A 21,914-nucleotide genomic window follows, 5' to 3' on the forward strand; every position below is an offset into this window, starting at 1 on the left:
ATGAAAGCTCTCGTTTGAAGGAATTTGTCTTAGCAGGGGAAGGAAAAGTAAAACTGTAAATTCTCAAACTTCAACCGATGTACTTAACACAGCTCTGAGAATACAGAATATTTCAATATCAGCCCTGTTACCTCCTGCTAAGAACCGGAACATGCATGACTACATACAGATGTGTCTTTCCTTACTTTGTCTCTTGGCTCAACATATCTCAGGTTGAGTGTCTCAACATGACCATCTTTGAAAAAACATTATTTTGTGATACTCTGTCACAAGATGCTATGCTATATTTTTTCTACATCAAAAATGGAACGTCACACAATAGATTGTGCTTCAAAATCTTTCAGTGTTTTATTAAGTGTTTCAAGTAGAGCTCCCTTTCCCACAGCGCTACAGCTGATTTCTTGGTGCCGTGTCCTCTGCTACTGACCACCAATTGTATAGACTTCAGCGGACCCTGCGGGCGAACGAGCGGAGAATCCAGTGGCTCCAGTGGCTATATGTTGAAATATCGTGCATATTACTCTACCCCTCTGTCAAGAGTCTGATGAAGGTACTTGTACGTACCGAAAAACGTTTCACCTAAAAGCTCTACTTGAAACACTTAATAAAACACTGAAAGATTTTGAAGCACAATCTATTGTGTGACGTTCCATTTTTGATGATCAAGCTGGGTTGGGCCCCTACGATCACACTACCACTACGTTCTCCCACTGCAGCCCTCTTACCATATTTTTTCTACAGGTGCCCACCCAGTGGTTGTCATATGAATTACAGCTTGTTGAATTTTTTTGATAGCTTGTTGTAGTATTGAATTTATTGAACTCGTATTTTGAGAAATCAGAGACCTTGACAATGGGTAAGGCTGTACACAACTATATGTATACACTATTTCGTACTTGTTTTCATGACATGTAAAATCATAGCCTAACTCTTGTACAATTTTAGTGCATTGGGACTGCAAATAGGCCCTGCAAAGGTCAAAATGGCTAAATATAATAAAATATAATATACCTATCCTATAAAGGAGTATACATACTTACTTCTGCCACTTGTAGCAGGTGGTAAGGAGTGTTTGGGGTTACCTTGCTCTGGTGATCCCAGCAGTCAAACCCACACAGATCTAGAATAGTTGGGGGGCAGCATGGCGGCTCAGTGGTTAGCACCGCAACCCTGCAGCGCTGGGGTCCTGGGTTTGAATCCTGCCAAGGACAACATCTGCAAGGAGTTTGTATGTTCTCCTTGTGTTTGAGTGGATTTCCTCCCATGCCCCAAAGACATAATATGGACTCATAATCTACCTAAAAAAAATTGTTGCAAGCTGAAATATCCCGTTACAGTCCGAAAAAAATCAGTACCATGGTCTTTCACCAAATCTAGTCTACAAAAGCAGCCTGTTGATATTTCATACATTGATACATGATTGCAGGAGATAACCCCTGGTTACATGACATACATGTCTGGCAAGAAGACTATAGGTGAACAGAGACTGGCTGAACAGTGGTCCAAGTGCAATATTTTCGGATGTACTATGCTTATTACATTTTGCTATATTTAGCCATATGGAGCCAGTTGGCTCTTATTACTCGGAGTCAGAAAACCCGATAAAATCTTGCGGTCTTTTAACAGTTACCCATTGCACTTAGACCACCATAAATCATACGCCTAAAGAGACATCGCACTAATGCCACTCCTTACTGCTTTGATTTGTGTCAGTGTGATTTGGCCTTGAGTACATTTTCCGTCCGTAGGATGAATGCACCTATATGTTGTAAAAACTTCAGCACTTGTTTTTGTGCCAAGTGAAAAAAATCTTGAGATGCCATCATGACTTAACTGCCAAGGTCACTCACAGATCTCGCATCCTGGGCGCTGGTTAAATATCATGTAACCTTGTAAATCTCCTTGGTACTGAATGTGTCAGAGGATCTTTCTTCCGCAATGCCTTCCTGGCTCAATTACCTCTGAATGGCATAAACCAGACTTCTCTGCTGCAAAGTATTTCATTGATAAATAGCTCACATAAACAAAGACAACAAAAACCCAGAGAGATCTCTAAATGTAAGGTAAGACTAGAATTTATAGACATATAAATGCCTATAAAACATCCCCGCTCTCCTCTCGTGCCATGATTTCGTAGTTGACATTCTAGGCCAGTCTACACAAAACTTACATTTTTCCTTTAGGGATTGTGTAACATCTGTAGCCGAAGCTATATGTGTCTGGCTTATGGCTATTATTTGTAATGATTGCCATGGGTTAGATCAGACAAGACATAGAACCTTGTCCTTTGTGAAACTGAAGATGCCAGCATTGTTAGGTTGATACTTGTAGTTCTACAGCATCTGGAAAGACACAGGTTGAACAGATTTTCTCATAGACTTGCCCTTGGCAACTGTTTACCGCCATTAATTCCTCCATTGATTTCAAGTTTAATTAGTTGAACCCTGTAAAAACTAGGAAAAATGTGCAATATCAGCAGGACGAAGGCTTCATAGAGAGAAACATTCGCAGAACGGGAAAATAACCTCCTTAGAAACAGTCCACATTACTCAATGGTCGCAGACTGTTTGCAAGGCAACGTCTGTCATTTAAAATGATATAAACATAGCAGTATCCAAAAAATAAAAAATGCAATATCAGAGTATATGTACATCACAGACGTGAATCCCCGCACCAAGTAGGAATGCAGTCTTGACTTACTTAAAAGGGTTATCCTGGGAGTAATAAAGCTTACCAGTGCATTCTCTGCATTGGTTAAGTTTTATTACAAATATACACCCCAGTCCCCCAGAGCCCCATTTATTTCCTATGTGGAGGGCAGCTGGGGAGGCCAGACCTCTCGTTCCTCTGTCTCGTTTGATGCTCCAACTCTCACACATGTGACCAACTACAGGCCCATTGGGTTATCAGCAGAGTAATATAGCTTACCAGTGCATTCCCTTGCATTGGTTAAGTTTTATTACTAATATACACCCTAGTCCCCCAGAGCCCCATTTATTACCTATTTGGAGGGCAGCTGGGGAGGCCATAGCTCTCGTTCCTCTGTCTCTTCTGCTCCAACTCTTGCACATGTGACTAACTGCAGACCCATTGAGTAGAGTTGGAGTGTCAGTTGGGTTGACAGAGAAAGTAGAGTTCAGGCCTCCACCGCTGCCCTCCACAAAGGTAATAAAAAAGGCTCTGGTGGGCTGGGTGTATATTAGTAATAAAGTTTAGTCAGTGAAATGAATGCACTAGTAATCTTTATTACTTAAATAGGTGCAATGTAAGGGCTCGTTCACACGGAGTTACGTCCCGCGAGATTTGGCACGTGTACACCGCGTGACCCTTTGCGTGCCGTACACGCTCCCATTGAGTTCAATGGGAGCGGGGATCGTATGCGCCGCGCTAGTTTGCAAACTAGCGCGGTGCATACGATCCCCGCTCCCATTGAAATGAATGGGAGCATGTACGGCACGCAAAGGGTCACGCGGCGTACACGTGCCAAATCTCGCGGGACGTAACTCCGTGTGAACGAGCCCTAATTCTATATTCCTACTGTAATGGGTGCTAGATGACAATGAGCCACCAGATGTGGCTATCCATATATTCACTTTTTGCCTACTTTTCCACTATATTAAATCTTTTTTGTTCTCAAAATCTAATTACAAAGCCTGTACGTCTGCACGCTGAATCCTAAAGATCTATAGAGACTAAGGGGAATTCATCAAATACTGTCATTTCCTACACCAGTCTTAAACAATTGTTCCCTATGTGTGATATGCAGATATTATTAGGAGGCAGTACAATAGCTTCATCTGGATAGAAAGTAAGTTATACAGATGTATCCACACTTAACTGATCTCCAATCTGGGTGAGAATTCCAATTACTCATAAAAGCAACAGAGCTCTGTCATTAAAATGCTAGCAGAAACCTTGTGAGGCTGCAGTACACAATTTATACGGGGTCTTCACACATGGAAACAAATAGGACAATCTAGCCAAGAAGATGTTTAAGGCACATCGGTATTAATGGTCATTTGGTACAGAAAATAAGTCAATGGACCACATAGAATTAATACCGTAAGTAGTATCACTAGATGACAACTACTACTCCAGACTACACGTGATGTATTGTCTTATTATTTCATCTTAAATGGCACTTTCTGGTCCCAGTCAAGCAATCCAAGGACTCTGCTGAAAATCAGTAATCCATGCAAAAGAATGCTCCGGTTTAGTTCCTCCTGTATTTACATAGCATAAGCGTCTGCTTTCCATTTTGTCAAATATTGCTCCAGTACGTTGTGATTTTCAATTCATTATTTTTTGCAATTGTACAAAGAAGTGATATTGTATTAAGACGGCCAATACATCATCAAGAAAAGGGTGTGCACCCCAAAAATGGCTTTGTATTAGTGAATCAGAAGTTAAGAACAATGGCAAAAGTTATGTTTTATTGCAGACAGTGATATGGAAATGTTATCATATTGAGGGCCATAGTATTGAAGGATCACTCTTAGGCCTTCATGAATCCATTATTGGCTATTTGTGTCATGTCACCTTCTCTTACATGTAATATGATGGTAGAATTTCAGTCCCCCCAGATTAGAATAGTTAAAGCATGAAATGCAATAAATTGACCACTGTACATCTACGTGTATACCTATACCTGACCCTACACATTAAATATACTGTATTAGTGATACCTCACAAGGGTGACCAAATATATAAGGTATATGGGGCATAGAGATGAAAAAAAAGTCCAGATTAAACAGAATTCAACCAGAATTTTCTAAAAGTTTCGGGCTTGATCTAAACCTGAAACCTTTGGGGTTCGCCACCCATAATAAGCAGAGGCTTAAGGGAGATGCAAAAACATAATAATCACTTATACCGCCTTGTCTTGACTCTTCTATTTCACACCGAAGCCTCATTACAGGTCTCAGTGGTCCCGCAAGGTAAGTGACATCCAGGAGGCTGAAAGAGGATCCTGAAGGAGCACCATACACAGTAAAGAGCCCAGGAGAGGTAAGTATAAGTACTTATTATGTTTGCAAAGCTCCCTTGAACCCTGAAAAAGGCTCCAGAGTATAATAACAGCACTTCTAATTTGGGCCAAAGAAACAAGATATGTGGACAAACCAACTAATATTTGGCCAATCTCATGAGGTTCTCCCCTTATGAGACCTTTAAAATATCCCTCTATTGCAAATGTCGGGGAAGAAATGGCCTGGGGTAAAGAATGTCAACATTTTGGTTTCTTTTGTATTTAGTGAGTTAAGTTGCCATAGTTGCCTGACAGATAATTAATCCCCTTTCCCCATTCAGAACCCAAGCACCCATTTATTTAAAAGGACTGTTTTGGAATAAATGGGTTACAATATGGGTAGGAATATTGTATTCACCTATAGTGGTGCTGAAGGGGAATTGATCACTAGCTGCTAGTGTCCCTCAGAATCTGAGTTAATCCCAGGGGTCCTATGCTAGATACTTTGTAATTGGGTTAGTTTTCTGTAGTCCTTTTAGCACACAAATATTGGACAATCATACGACCACCATCCACTGTGTATAGATAACTCCAATTATTTTCAGTGCTCATTTAGTTTCCTCATTTTTGTACAGCAGCCATACTTTACACACAGGTTGTTTTTTTTTTTGTATTTTCAGAGTTTCTTAACATTTCCTTTATAATTGTGCTCATGGAGTTCCAAATTGTAGTTCCCAATGAAATTCTGACCACTAATGAACGTCTAGGAATTGAGGATCGCTGCAGAATTTGAGCTTTGATTGTACCTTTTCCCGTCCTTCACATGAAAACCAATGCTTAAATTCTAAGCACACTTGGGATCCGATAAATCAGACTAGAGGAAATTAATTGCGTCCATAAAGCTGGCATATGCATGTAAATGAGTGGGCTGAATTTTCAGATTCAAGCTCCAAGTGCTGGAGTATAGGTAAACATACATTGAAATTGTATGAAAACACAGATTTACTCTCTGAATGCTGTGAATATTTATGAATATCTTTCCTTTAATGTTATTGAAATCAGACAATGATTACAAAGACATGACGAATATGTCGGATGCTATATGCCTATAGCAAACACGGTGCGGTAATCAGGTACAGATGCACAAACAGAGAATAAGAAGAGCAGTATACAGATATTTCTACCCTTACCTTTGCTGAAATATGGAAAAGAATACACTTTTTCACAAAAAAAATCAATAAAATATTGCAACATGTTAGCAAAAGCCTTCACAGGGTGTCTTTCCTGTTATAGTCAGTTTGTAAGCATTGAGTACTGCAAAATCATGTTTTCTTCAAAGCTGATCATCTAAGAATAGATATAGCCAATAGAAAAGGCAGAGAAGGACAGATCTAGACACATTAAAGCCCTGTTTCTTCACATAGGACATTCCCAAAGGCATCCATGCCATAGAGAGTAAGCCAACAAAGCTGTTACGAAGCCCCAGAAAAGAAGTAAGCTATTCTAAATTGGTCTTGATCCTAATTTTTTTTTTTTTTAAATGTAGATTGTGAGCCCCACATAGAGCTCACAATGTACATTTTTCCCTATCAGTATGTCTTTTCTTGGAATATGGGATGGAAATCCATGCAAACACAGGGAGAACATACAAACTCCTTGCAGATGGTTTTATGCCCTTGGTGGGATTTGAACACCAGGAACCAGCGCTGCAAGGCTGTAGTGCTAACCACTGAGCCACCGTGTGGCCCCGATCCTAATTTAATGAGTAGTGAGATCCTGCAACGAGACCTGGTCTTCACTGGGACTGGAAAGAAGTGGAAAATCTACTGCACAGATGTGTCCTTACTTATTTGTCCTTCTGGGTGGATATATCTAGATATGTGTATCAGGAGATGAGCAGCCTTTCAAGGCAGTATTGTTTTATAATATTGTATGACGAAAGAAATAGCTTATACACTGTCTACCAATAAGTATTTGGACACCCATGCAAATGCAGATATCTGCGGTCGTGATGTACATCGTGCCTTCTTCTGTTAAATAGGAAACAGCATTGGCATTAGTCGCATGCAGGATACCACAAAGTGCAGAGTTGACCAATTTCGAGAAAAGGGTAATTGTGGGGTACCACAGAAATGGTCGATCCTTAAGGGACATAGCAAGCGAACTGAATTACCCAAAATCGACAATGGCCTATGTGACTACAAAGTGGAAGGTGAGCGGTGATTGTTGGAATGTGCCCCGCGTCGGCAGACCCCCGAAACTGGGAGATAGAGACCAACGAGCGCTGGCCAGAGAAACCGCACCCAACCGATGTCTCACATACACCAAGAGTCTCACCAGGCATCCGGGAGTATTGTGTCGATCAATCCCATCCGTAAGGAAGCATCTGCTGGGGTCTACCAACTATTGTATAGGAAGAAATGTTGTTTCTCTATTCTACCACCGGTGTCCGAATTCTTATTGGTAGACAGTGTATATGTCTATGTGTGGATTGTCTACCCATTGTTTGTTTTGTGAATTGCAGCCTTTGAAAGGATTTTTCTAGCAAGTGGCAATAATGTATTGAATTGGTTTCATGTGAAGCTAGAGTTCTTAACCAAATTTGATCTAAGTTAAAAACGGAATGGGCACATACAGTTAGGAAAATGAAGCAAGTGTTATACAATTTCCTGTCCTGGGAGATATGGAATATGATTTCACTAAGCAAAAACTGAAAAGGGACAAATTTTATATTATCTATGGAACCCAACTGTTCTTTATGTTACCACTGAAATTTTCTTCACAAATAAATACGTGAGTCTTCAGCAAGTATGATATATGGAGGAATCAATAATTCAATATTTAAGGTTATTTGTACATTCAATCTCAGGCCTCCAAATTTTAAACGGTAAAGAATTCGCAAACTAATATGTTAACTGTAAATTTCTAAATTGCCAAACTTGCACAATTTACTCAAAAAGAGCAGAACTATAAACCAATTTTCTTAACTAAACAGTATGTAAATCTTTGTCCAATATTATACATGGATGAATCGATAATTTAAAATTGAACACAATGCAGCTCGTAAATTCTGTTTCAATTTCTAGAATTGGACAAGGAATCACAAACCAATTTTTGAATTGGGAATCGCAAAATTGGCAAATTGGCTCAACGAGCTAAAAACACAAAACCTGTCTATTTAAATTAAATTGGCTTAACTGAATTCTCATTTATAGGGGATAATTATTATTATTGTTATTATTATTATATTAATATTCAGGACATTCAATTGGGCTCCCCCAAATCTAAGTGTCAGATAAGATATGGTAAACTTTATCTAACCTTATACTATAGGTCAGTTCTAGACTGGACTTGGGTATTGCAGTGGACGTGATGTATCTGGACTTTTCAAAGAATGTTGGGACTGAGGAAAAACAACTGGCTCAGTGATAGGAAATAGAGGGTACTTGTTAAGGTGGGTTCACACCTGTACCTGGTCTCTGTTTTCGGGTTTCCATCTTCTGCCCCGAGAAACTGGACAGGAGACAAACCCGGCAGTCAGTTTTCAAACCCATTCACTTGAATAGGTGACCTCCCGTGACCTCCCATGAGCATCTTCTGCCTCTCTGCAACAAAACTGTTTTTTTTTTTTTTTTTTTTTAACTGGACACAAAGTCCTGCATGTCCGACTCTGTGTCCGGTTAAAGAAAACGCTTTCACTGCAGAAGACACTCATGGGAGGTCACTTTGCAAACCCATTCAAGTGAATGGGTTTGAAAACTGACCGCTGGGTTTCTGTCTCCTGTCCAGTTTCTCTCGGGAGAAGACGGAAACCCAAAAGCGGAGACCAGGTGCAGGTGTGAACCCGCCCTTAATGGTAAATACTCAGACTGGCTCACAGTCACCAGTGGGGTGCCGCAGGGCTCGATATTGGTTTCTCCCCTTTTTAATATCCTTTCCCATGCCCTGGTAGAAGATTTACAGAGCAGGTGGTCCAGATTTGTAGATGATACTAAACTCTGTAAACTAATTGGGGCAACACAGTGGCTCAGTGGTTAGCACTGCAGCCTTGCAACTCTGGATTCCTGGGTTCGAATCCTGCCAGGAACAACACCTGTAAGTAGTTTGTATGTTCTTCCTGTGGTTGCATTTATTTTCTCCCATTCTACAAAGACATACTGATACGAAAAAAAAAAAAATGTACATTGTGATCCCTATATGGGACTCACAATCTACATAAAAAAAACAACTCTGTAAACTAATCAAAAATGAAGAGGATAATAGAATATTCCATGGGATATCGATGGAAACCAAAGCATGAAGTTTAATGTAGACAAATGTAAGTTTATACATTTTGGTTGAAGGAATAAAATGTATGATTATGTGCTTAATAGTAAATTACTGAGTAAGACTGACACTGAAAGAGACTTAATTTAACGATCAGTGCCAGGCAGCTGCTGGTAAGGCAAGTAAAATTATGGGATGCATCAAAAAAGGCATAGACGCTCATGCTAAGAACATAGTTATGGCCACACATACGTTATTTGCACAATTTGGTGCCCCTTTGTACAAGTGGGGCATAACTGGCTTAGAGAGAGTGCAGGAAAGGGTCACCACGATAATAAAGGGAGTGGGTGGATTGAGGGCCGAAAGATTAATACATTTCTTGTTATTCAGTTTAGAAAGAAGAGGGGGAGATCTAATCACAATGCACTAATGCTTGAAAGAACTTTCTAGTGATCTTTTTACTCCGAGTTCTAAGCATAAGAAAGTGACAAGGGGACATCCTCTACGTCTTGAGGACAGAAAGTTTCAGCAGCAACATAGAAGGGGATTCTTTATTGTAAAAGCAGTGAGACTATGGAAGTCACTGCCACCGGAAGTGGTGATGGCGGATTCCTTGTGTAAGTTCAAAGAGGGTATGGATGCCGTTCTTGAACTGAAAATTATAATGGGTAACAGGATTTAGATTTGGAGATGACAAACCGATTGCTGGATTTGGAGTATGAAAGGAATTGCTTTTCCTAATATGGGGCAATTGGCATTCACTTCTTGGAGTTTTTGCCTTCCTTTGGATTAACGCTGTAGGGTCATATGTTGGACTCATCTACTATGCAACTATGTCAATGGATCCAATCTACAAAATTAACAGAATCTGCAAAACATCTAAAATGCATAAGGTAGTCAATAATGTCTTCCATTAAGGAAGCTTAGGATCCTATTATTCTATTGTACCTCTATTTCTTACCTCCTATCCCTTTAAGAGCTTGAATTTAATAGAAAGACAATAAAAAACACATACCCATTCCAATGAATAGTGCATATAACATGTGGATAATAGCAAAAAGATTATGTTAAATGCAATAACCTTGTATGGTTATGATGAGATAAAACACATAAGCACAGGTTTCGATTGCAATACAGGTCTGACAAAATGGGTCAGTGTAACCTCGAAACGCGTAGCTTATCATCCTCCAAACTTTCTTCTAGATATAAGCAATACACAAGTTTCTGCTATCTTCACAAATGCTCTTCAATCTCATTTTAACCCTTTATTCCTGTGTTTTATGTGCTGTCTTCCATTGGTTCCCTTTATAAAATGATCTCATAAGTTATGTTAGATGACATCAGTTTTTAGATTTGCTTTGGCCAGAAGACATTGAGCTGCGCTGTTCTAGAGCACTGCCTGTAAAACCTGCATATCATACAATAAATCAAGATAACATTTACAGTATATCAATTTAATTAAATGTATTTGGTTTCTGCAGCACCAGACTGGAGCGCAATGATTTATTTGTGTTGTGAAATGACAAATGCATAAGTGAGATTGATATTACCATGTGTTCCTCTGCTCACCCTGCCCCTTCTTTTTGGATGGATGGAAGGTTTTCTTTTATGTGCAGAACGCCTTAAACATAAAAAAGTCATATTCACCTCCCTGATCTGCTGTCACTCTTCTTCTACTTGTTTTGCTTCTTCCCGAGTCCCAACTAGTCTTTACTAACAATGGGCGAATCTCGTGAAATTCTTTAGACCACAGAGTATAATAAGCAGAGGCCCGGGAGATGTATGAAAACTTAAGAAACACTTAAATATACCTAACCTCTCCTGGACACACTCAGCGTCCACCTTCGTGGTCTTCCAGGCTCTTCTGGCTACTGGGTGACATCACAGGTCAATCATGTGTGGCATGTGACAAAAGCATAGTGATGTTGTCAGACCCAACATTACAACTGAAGCCCAATTGCAGGCCTCGGTGATCCCCCACTGCCCTGTTATGTCCCCCGGTCTCCTGATGACCTATGACAACATCCAAGAGGCCAGAAGAGGCCTAAAGACCACCAAACAGGATACTGAGGGAGTCCAGAAAAGGAAAGTTGAGTAGAACTGTTGGTTATTATACTCTGGGGTTTCGGTTCTATCCAAACAAGTTGGTATAAAAAATAACTGGAGAGCAAAAGCTTTTGAATATTCGTTGAAACGGATCTTGTGAGGCTCACCCATCTCTAATGCTGACCATGCCACATAGGTCTGAAGTGATGTGTGGGTGGCAAACCCCAAAAGTTTGGGTTGAGTCTAAAATTGTTGAAAAATTCAGTTTGGGTGTAACCTGTTGGCTCATCTCTAGTCTTTACTTTCTGGCTCTTTTTGGCATGGAAATGTGACTACTCGCCAGTGTTTAGCTAAAGAGTCATTTCCTGTGTATGAAGAGGAAGAAGGTATTAGAGGTCAACAGGAGACCCATAAATCATTCTAATGGGGGTGGCATAGTTTGTTGAGCGGGGGGGGGGGAGACCTTAAAAAAAGGAATTTAGATTTTTTTTTTTAAATTAAGGGATGGACAACAGCTTTAACTTACTTATATTAGAAAGTAGGAATATACAAGAGACTAATAGACAACTACAAGATCAGACTACACAGGGTTTGTTTGTGGTCTGTAACCATAGAGACGCATTGGTTCGAAGATGAGCTGTATACAGATAACAATAGAATATATTTTTCACTCAAGACTATTTGTAAAATCTAAAATCTGTAGAAATTTACATTTGGTAACGAGTATTGTACATTTTCAGCTTGACCAAACACGGAAAGTGCATATTATTTCAAAATATCAATATGATCCTTCTTGGTACCTCAGGTGCAAATATCCTTGAGAAATAACAGGGCCACATAGGTGGAGTAAATAAGGACCTGCATTGACTATATTTAGTCAGCCCGAAGCAATGGACAAGAAATTGATAGATCCACCAACAAAAGTTTATGGATAGGGTTGAGCGATTGGGATCGGAAAAGATCGGATTCCGATCGGCAATCGAGTAAATTTCACGATCACGTTCGTAATTCCGATCCTGATCTTTTCCAGCGGGATCGAGGTCGGAGGTTATCTCAAAATAGGCTCAACCCTAAAAGTGACTTTTCCCATAGAGAATCATTGACTAGGGTTGAGCAATTGGGATCGGAAAAGATTGGATTCCGATCGGCGATCGAGCAAATCTCATGATCGGGATCAGCAGGAAAATGATCAGAAATTGGATTTTAAAATCGATCCTGAAATATCAAGATCGGCTCAACCCCATCTACAGAAAGTTCTGAGGTTTGGAAATTATTGCTTCAATTTTTTCGTTACACAAGCTGTAAGTCAATACACAAATGAAATGCTTAAAAAGCTACCAACAATGCTATTGTGAATCATTGATGTAAATCAATTATCATTCCATAAAATTTACCGCCATCACTGGCTGTAGTGGAACATGCTAGCTGTGTCATTTATGTGTTCACGGAAAAGTTGTCCCAAGGGGACAATGATGTTGCCTTCTAGGGGTAGGAAACTTGATGTTGCTCATATGTCAATGTATATCGGATACTGAACACGTAATGATTTTTCAGTGTTTGTCAGTGACTTGAAATATTACTCAGTGTAAATGGACCTTTATGTTGCTATTGGATTACTTTCTATAGAGGTGTCCACTCGTATCTCTCTGCCAGTTTCATTACAGAGGTTTTGCCACAAATTGATTTCTTATTAGATAAAATATTATTTATTATTGAATTTTTTATTAAATTAATGTCTTATTATTTAATTATCCCCTAGAACTTGGGGATACATTTGTCCACCATTGCTCTCGAGATTGGTGGGGTATCAGAAGTTGGATCCCCACCGATGAGCAATTTATCCCCTATGCTATTACTAGTGGATAAATAATTTTCATAGTATTACACCTTTAAGGGCACCAATTTCTCATGATGCCAATTCACATTCATATTGAAATGACTTTCTTTGTCATGTATCTTTTTGTCTGTATTTGAATCCCACAAATTGTACAGCGCTGTGGAATATGTTGGTGCTATGTAAATTAAATTTATTATTATTATTATATTGTATTAGCAAAATCCTTACAGGCTGTAAGTCACATCACAACCACTGGGTGGCCTCATATAGACACAAAAATCATAAACATTTCCAGACAGAGTATCGCAACATCATGTTTTTTTTAATAGCTGTCATCACTACTCATTTTGAGATCTGTTGAGCCAATAGGAAAGGTAAGAAAAGACCCATATCCATGCTCATCTACAGGTGGGTCAATATGGCTAAGGACAGACATGGCAGTCATTTCCTGCTGAGGATTTCGTACTGAATATACTAATGAATTTGTTACGTTGAAATTTTTTTATGCATTTTGCCTAGGATTTTCTATTATGGAACAGAATTGAATAGAATTAAATTCTTCAGCATCCACTGGGTTCACAATATTTTTTCTGCAACATGAAGATACTGTTTTAAAAAGTTCTACAATAAATTGTTTCTGATTTGAGATGCAGAATCTGTATCAAAAGTGTAGTACAAACCCATAATGTGGGTAGCTAGCTAGCTAGCTAGATAGATAGATAGATAGATAGATAGATAGATAGATAGATAGATAGGAGATAGATAGATAGATGATAGAAAGATTGATATATGGATAGATAGATAGATAGATAGATAGATAGATAGATAGATAGGAGATAGATAGATAGATAGATAGATAGATAGATAGATGATAGATAGAAAGATTGATATATGGATAGATAGATAGATAGATAGATAGATAGATAGATAGGAGATAGATAGATAGATAATAGGTTGAAACATAGATGGATAGATAGATACTAGTCAGAAAGATATATAAATAGATGAATAATATGTAGAAAGACTAATAGATAGATAGATAGATAATAATAAGTCGAAATATTGATAGCTGCATAGATAGATAGATAGATAGATAGATAGATAGATAGATAGATAGATAGACACATAGATAGATAGATAGATAGATAGATAGATAGATAGATAGATAGATAGATAGATAGATAGATAGATAGATAGATAGATAAGATAATCCTTTAATAGTCCCACCTTGGGGAAATTTCAGCAGATAGATAGATAGATAGTAGAAAGATGGATAGATGGGTAAATAGATGGATAAATAGATAGGTAATATGTGAATGATAGGTAGATAGATAGATAGATACTAGACAGATAGATGATAGATAGATAGATAGATAGATAGATAGATAGATAGATAGACCTTATTAACCCCGCATATGATAAAATGCTGTACATCACCAACCCCCAGAACATACTAATACAGGGAAGTGTTCATTGTGCATTACTGTAAGTTGTACGTCTGCGCCGCCTCTGCCAGCATTAATTACCACTTACTGCCGTCCTTGCTGCTTGCTGTGTTATTCATCCGTCTTTGCCTGTATTTTGGTATTTTAAAGAGCTGTGTATAACAGGTACAAAAGCCTTTATACAAGCCCACAAAGGAAGAATACTGGTTTAGTGACAAAAGAAGTTATGACTGAGCGACGTAAAAAGTAGAATATGTCATTTCTCCACAGAAGTGCTCCCCGGCAATGCATAAATTACTAATACTATAAACATAGTCTAGGGTGGGGGCTGTCAATGGCTTCTGAAACATACAGATTTGTATGAGATTTCCCAGAAAATACTTTTCCGGTCTGTCAATCACTTATATTATAATACTCCCTTGGGTAGGAGTCTGGCAGTCGGGACACCCACCTCTTCACGTGGGTAGGGGTTCTAACTGCTAGACCTTCTCCCCACTTGACTTAAAATATCCAATTGACACTTCAAGTGTTTTCTAGCGCATTCCCTTTTATTAACTCTTCTTAGCTGTCTTTGTAAGTCATCAGCATTTTCATTTTTTCAGAATTTCAATAATATTTCAAAAAATTCTACAGGCAGTTACATTTTTATCACACCGCTATCAAGTTCACCAATAATTTGAGTCAATGGCAATGAGTATATCACAGGTACTAAGTAGACAGTGGGAAGGCTCATGGACTGATGTAAATCAACTAGACATATTTTTGGCCAAGGCCTTAAGTCCCTTCACACAGTGACCACTGATCTGATATCGATGACCTATCCAATATACAGTAGATGTCCCAAAAACCCTTTAAGGATCAACATGTGTATTTGGAAACCACTCTAGCAAATGTAGGCACCTATATCTATCAGTCATCTACTGTATAACAAATTTTTGACTATACCATAAATTTTTATGGTCAGGATATTTGTGACCAGATGATGTTCGGTATATAGATAGGTCCACCATACTATTGACACCATCTAAGGTATCTTGGATGACCAAAACATATAACAATCCTTATTACAGACCCTCAGGTCAAAATGTTTGCGGCAGAAGAACGGTACAAAATGTTCCAAAAAGAGAATTCAAAAGTGATATCCTCAGCTACTACCTGAGATGTCCCAGTGGTGGTATAATTCTTCTTTTGGTCCAGATTTTAATTTCGAGAATCGGTGAAGTAGGTGTCGAGTCCTGTGATTCTTATTTTCTGCTATTCTAATTTCATTTCGTTATCTAGAAAAAAAGAGGTTTCAATTAAAATCCTTAAATGTTTTAGAAAGTATGAAAACATATTACTATATAGTTACATATTTTGTAGCAACAAGTTAACGCATACCTCCAGTGATCCACTTAAGAACCTGAGAAAATGCGCGAGTCGGTAAACTTAAGATTTTAGTCTATAATTTAAAAAATGTGTGCTCTATTCTGTCTATCGGTGTGATTTCCATGTAGGTTCTTCGCTCCATTAAAAAGGGGCAGAGTAGGCACAGCTTTACATAACTATAGTCCTTTACTTCCTCCCTTCTGGTGTCAGAAGTGGGAAGAAATAGAGAAGTTGCTAAAATAGTTTGAAGATCTTTCCTAAACATGGAATTACAAGATGTTTTTGTATCTATGCAGGAAGCTTGCCAGCTAATATAGTCCTGTGATTACAGCAGCATTGGCTCTGATTCAAGTATAGGAGATTATTTTCTCTTGATTCTAAGTGGAAGAAATCATGTAAAAATTGCAAACAGAATGATCAGGTGGATTCTTGACTTGAACAACACTTATGTAATTTGATGCAAATGTTACCAAACTGAAGCTTGACCTTACAACAGAGAATATGATTAGATAGTCCTGGCATGGATCAAAGGGAGACTCTAAAAGTCTATGTGTTACGGATTGACCTATTTTTGATCACATGGCAGCTCCCAAGTATGTTCATCATGATGCAACCTGATGCTTACGACTAGAAATGAGCGAACAGTATAATGTTCGAGATTCGATATTTGTTTCTAGTAGCCCCTCAATATTCGACTACTCGAATCGAATATCGAACCCTATTATACTCTATGGGGGGAAAATGCTCGTTTCAGGGGTAGGCAACGTTCAATCAAATTGAACTTACCAAGTCCACGAGTGAGGGTCGGGCTGGATCCTCCATGCAGTCTTCTCCATGCTCAGTGTCCCCGCGGCATCTTCCGGCTCTGAATTCACTCTGCCAGGCATCGGGCCTGGGCAGAGCCGACTGCGCATGCCTGCACTACAAGCAGGCATACGCAGTCGGCTCTGCCCAGGCCCGATGCCTGGCAGAGTGAATTCAGAGCCGGAAGACGCCGCGGGGAAGCTGCACGGAGAAGACTTCTATAGGTAGGAGAAGAACCAGCGTTGATTGGCCGACTGTATAGCATTCAGCCAATCAATGCTGGTTCTGCATCGAACTTTTCCATTCGAATAGCTAGTGGTACTCGAGTACGAGTATTTCGAATACCATAGTATTCGATCAAATACCTACTCGATCGAATACTACTCGCTCATCTCTACTTACGACTAGTACACAACATTTTTGGCAAGCAGATAATGACTTGGAATCAAGTTCTATGCAATGATATTATCAGGAATCCTATAGATAGTATACTTATACCTTCCTCTACATCTCTTCCAGCATCTTTTACAATGAATTGTCTTCTATAATGTTCTAGATAAGATAAAGCTTCAAGCTAATCCTTATGGTCATTCATGGATGTATAGAGACTTTTTGGCCAAGGATTCACATATTTCATCTTCATCTTGAAATCTTCAGCAACAACAGACCAAGGACAAAAGCCCCAGAACCTTTCTCATCCCACAATCGATGCTACTATACCCGTCTACCAAGTTAAGTCAAGTCAGATTATCACGGAGGACACTTTGCATAAAAATTCATCATTTCTAGTATTGCTCCATACTTCATAAGAATGAAAGCACCAACAATGTTCTGAAATTAATCCTTTCGGCTGCAAACCGAAGAAAAGATCATTTGCAGACAATTTTATGTCTGCCTTGCAAAAAATGAATATTGGGAAACATAAAGGTGGATTGATTAGCTGCTTCAATGATTCCTTCTCATGAGGAGGATAAAATTTAAGGATGCTAATAAAATGCATCTATAGCAATAGCATACGACATATTAATGAGACTGAAGACTGTTAAGGGTTCCTTTAAGGAGAACTTAAAATGGAAATAAATTGTAGTGTATAAAATATCTCATGTTCAAGTCCTCAAAATTGATATGTTTGCACGTTCACCGATGTGCCATGCTTACACATAGTACCAGCGCACTTTGAGTATAAGCTTTTGTGGTAAGGACTCAGGACATTGATAGTATATGTAAGCTGTGCAGTGTGAAATTATAGTCTGATACACTCCTGGAAAATGAAAAATTGTATGGGCTGTATCTGAGCCATCTTAAGACATTATTGGGCTTCATAAGTGGCTCCCATCCAACTTAATGTGATGTCACCTAAAGAAGACCCCACATAATCCCTGTCTCCTCGGTGACCATTTATTCAATATATTACCCATAAATTTAAAAAAAATAAGTTATACTTTCCTATTCCAGCTCTCATGGTGTTAGTTGTAGGTTCCAGTTATAGTGATATATCAGCACTCATTGTGCCTCCTGCCAGACACCATCAGCCAAGGCCTGTGAATAGTGTTTTGTGAATCTGATAGCTCTGAGCTCCACCATTGTATGAAACTACCTTCTACCAGGAATGGCAGGATAGTCACGCTTAGGGTTGAGCGATCGGGATCGGAAAAGATCGGATTCCGATCGGCAATCGAGTAAATTTCACGATCGCGATCGGAATTCCGACCCGATCTTTTCCAGCGGGATTGAGATCGGAGGTTATCTCAAGATCGGCTCAACCCCAAAAGTGACTTTTCCCCACAGAAAAGCATTGACTAGGGTTGAGGATCGGGATCGGAAAAGATCGGATTCCGATCGGCGATCGAGCAAATTTCACGATCGAGATTGGGATCGAGATCGGCTGGAAAATGATAGGAAATCAGATTTTAAAATCGATCTTGAAATCTCAAGATCGGCTCAACCCTAGTCACGCTCAATCAGGGTCGGCTGAAAGGGATACCACCACCATCGGCCAGATGCATTGTTTGCCCTATGGTTAAAGTGGCTTTTAGCTGTCCACCACCAAGAACAAAGGTCACATTCCTGGTCAACCAGTCATGGTCAACAAAGATTTGGATTTTTTTTGTGGCAGATGAGTGTTTTTATAAATTCATAGTATAGTAGGAATGTGGGTGAGTGTATTAATACTTATTGAGAAGAGAGGAAGGTACATACTATAAAGGCAGAACAATGAGCTCTTGACTAGCCTCTTCCCATTTTAGGTCTACCTTCCGGGGAAGAAGTATCGCATTGTTAGCAAGCAAGAGGGTGGCAAACAAGCCCAAAGTTCTTAGAAAGGAACTGGAGGAGACAAAAACTTCTCTTCTGTATTAAATGGCAAAGTCACCAACATAACGAAGGATTTTTTGATCTTTGTTATGATCTGTGTGTTCTATACATACTGTATATACTTCAATGCTCAACTCGTTTCATATATTGTATTGACTTAACACCAAAGTAACAAGATTCTAAAGATTTCATTGACTAATAATGGCTTAGAAACTCAAAAGACCAAATTAAAGCTCATTTGTTCATTATAACAGACGAATGACCAAAAAAGTTTTGCTTTCTTTGCTTTCCTTTGTAATTTTTGGAATTTCACTCATGTCGCCTTATGTTGGTAGGGACTAAAAATTGATTTGTTGGAAGAAATCAAAAATAGATTGTCTCAAAGTATAGAAACCCCAACAATTATAATAGACAAAATGGGCAGTAGATTGTAATCTGTTAACATGTTCAGCCTGTGCTAAAACTGTCACATCGATGTGTGGTCAGGAATTTACAAGGGTCAGTCACAGCTTGCTCTCGAAGCAGAAGGCAGAGGACACTGCCACCCGATAAATGGTAATTGTGCAGAAAATGCAAGAAGAACAATGCTACAGATGATACCAATACAACAAAAACATCTGAATTGGTGATAAGCAGACGTATCAGCCCAAGAATCCAAGAAGATCTGTACTTAGTTCAATTAAGAAAATCTAAATCTCATCCATATTTGGTGTGACCGTTTTTTAGGGAAGAATCTTGGAATTGATGATATGGCCCTGTTCTCAACATCATCCAGTCTGTCTGGGATGACATGAAAAAACAGAAGGATTGGACCAAGCCTACATCCACAGAAGACCTGTGCTCAGTTCTCCAAGATGCTGGAGGCAACCTCCTTCAAAATCTGTCTACAAATGTATCTAGAAGAATTGATGGAAGGCAAAGGGCAAAGGTCACCAAATATTGATGAGACCTTGATTTTCATTTCTATTTTTTTTTTTTTTAAATATATATAAATTTTCTATTTCTTACTTTCCAGCCTGTATAAAACTTTTGCACAGGACTGTACACCTACAATGTCTGCCACAACCTCTTTATGAATCTGTATCAATCTGGGCTTGTATGAAGACTGGCGTACGAGATGCTAGTCTTAATATTTTTGTCCCACTGTGCCTACTGTCGTGTAGTTACGCTGGTTTCGGCTGTGGGATCACTGTGGTAAGTGATAAGGGGAAGGTGAAATGTGATTATTCCACTTTAGGATGACTCATATAATGTAAATTCCTTGACCGATCATGTACTAAGAATAGCTTCACAGCAGACAAAATCCCAGCAACCGGGGGACGACAGACTACATTAAATTCATCACCGGCCGCCTGTTGTTTCTGCTGCAGAATTTTCAATGTAAAATATCCATCTTTTAATACCAGAGAGATTGTGCAGCTGCATTTAAGAATTTCCTTTCATACTTGTTAGCCCTGAGAATGGAGAATCTTCCTCCTGCAATCCTTTGATCCATCTCATGTCATCTCTACCTGGGCAAGGTCACTTGAAGAACAGCTCATCCTTTGCAGCCAAAGGTTATTTATGTGTGTCACTTTAATGAGGATATTATTGCAGCATCTTTTGGCCAACTAATCCCCAGGTAATCCAAGGAATCACCAGCTGCATATATTAGATGCAGGCAGAGTGTTATCTATCTATGTCAGAGGCTCAGAAGAATATAGTGGCTTACAATTATTTGTCCTTTACGTGGGTCACCGGAAAGACAATCGGGTTACCATGCTCTTACAGGCAAGATTGATAGAGTGAATGATTATTAGGATCCACAAGGGAAATGGAGACCAAATAAAGTTTCCTTCTCTCTGATGCTTTTGGATTTTTCTCTATTTTGCGGCTATAAAGCACATGAGCATCAGATGGATCATCGGTAAAAAGGATGCTGCTTATTAAATTTTTGGAACATTTATAGAATATTAAAAAAAAAATACAAAATGGATCATTTCCTGTTTGCTTTAAAATACTAGGCTAAAAAAAAAATAAAAATAAAAATCAGAAGTCAAGAAGATAAAAAAAAATCCCACAGCAATAAGTAGGGAAAAATAAAATAAAAATATACAGTAAATAGATGAGACGTGACCAGAGATGAGCGAACACTGTTCGGAACAGCCGTTCCGAACAGCACGCTCACAGCACTCTCCCATAGAAATGAATGGAAGCGTCAGGCACGCGGGGGGTTAAGCGGCCGGCCGCCAGCAAAGTCTGCGTGCCAGGTGCATCCATTCATTTCTATGGGAGCGTGCTGTTCGGATCGGCGGATCCGAACAGTGTTCACTCATCTCTAGACGTGACATTGTTTTATCCATGAAAAAGCAAATAAAAGGTCTAAGAACCAACTGCCTCATTTACATAAGACTACATAGTTAATCTAAAAATCTATTGTATAGACTGTGTGTGACTTGTATTGTGTGGTAGAGGTTGAATATACTTGGAGGAGGTGATAGACTGCCTTTAAATGAATGGGACTGAGCTCCAACCTGGCCATGTGACCTACAGATGTGAAGTCACTTCCTGAGAAGAAATCAGCCATGTTTCTAATGCTGGATAACCCCTTTAAGTTTCTGCCAGATCTCCCAATCTGTTATACTATTGCTGGATGAACCTATCAAGATTTGTTTCGAATCAGATGGCTCTGGACCCAGATTAGTTTTGGGTCGAATAAGTTCGAATAGAATCGAATGTGAAATCATTATACTCGGGTCTCTTTAGACCCCAGACTACAATAGGTGGAGGCTCATGGGGGTGTAAAAATAATAAAAACAACAAAACACATTTATACTCATCTTCCCTCACCTCTTTTGGACATCCAGTGTTCTCTCTCAGTGACGTCATG

At 39.1% G+C, this 21,914-nt stretch overlaps 1 protein-coding gene across 14 annotated transcripts in view; it reads right to left on the reverse strand.

The window, feature by feature from the left end:
- MYT1L (myelin transcription factor 1 like) overlaps positions 1–21,914 on the reverse strand; it is a 371,423-nt gene that overhangs the window by 218,684 nt on the left and 130,825 nt on the right. For 13 of the 14 annotated variants that reach the window (XM_075269099.1, XM_075269101.1, XM_075269096.1 and 10 more), the window contains one exon: positions 15,713–15,837. The gene's annotated coding sequence lies outside the window, so the exon portion shown is untranslated. The remainder of the gene's footprint in view (positions 1–15,712; positions 15,838–21,914) is intronic. The other variant, XM_075269103.1, reaches the window with a different exon arrangement.

This window comes from Leptodactylus fuscus, chromosome 3, assembly GCF_031893055.1.
Source record: "Leptodactylus fuscus isolate aLepFus1 chromosome 3, aLepFus1.hap2, whole genome shotgun sequence".
Taxonomy (NCBI): Eukaryota; Metazoa; Chordata; class Amphibia; order Anura; family Leptodactylidae; genus Leptodactylus; species Leptodactylus fuscus.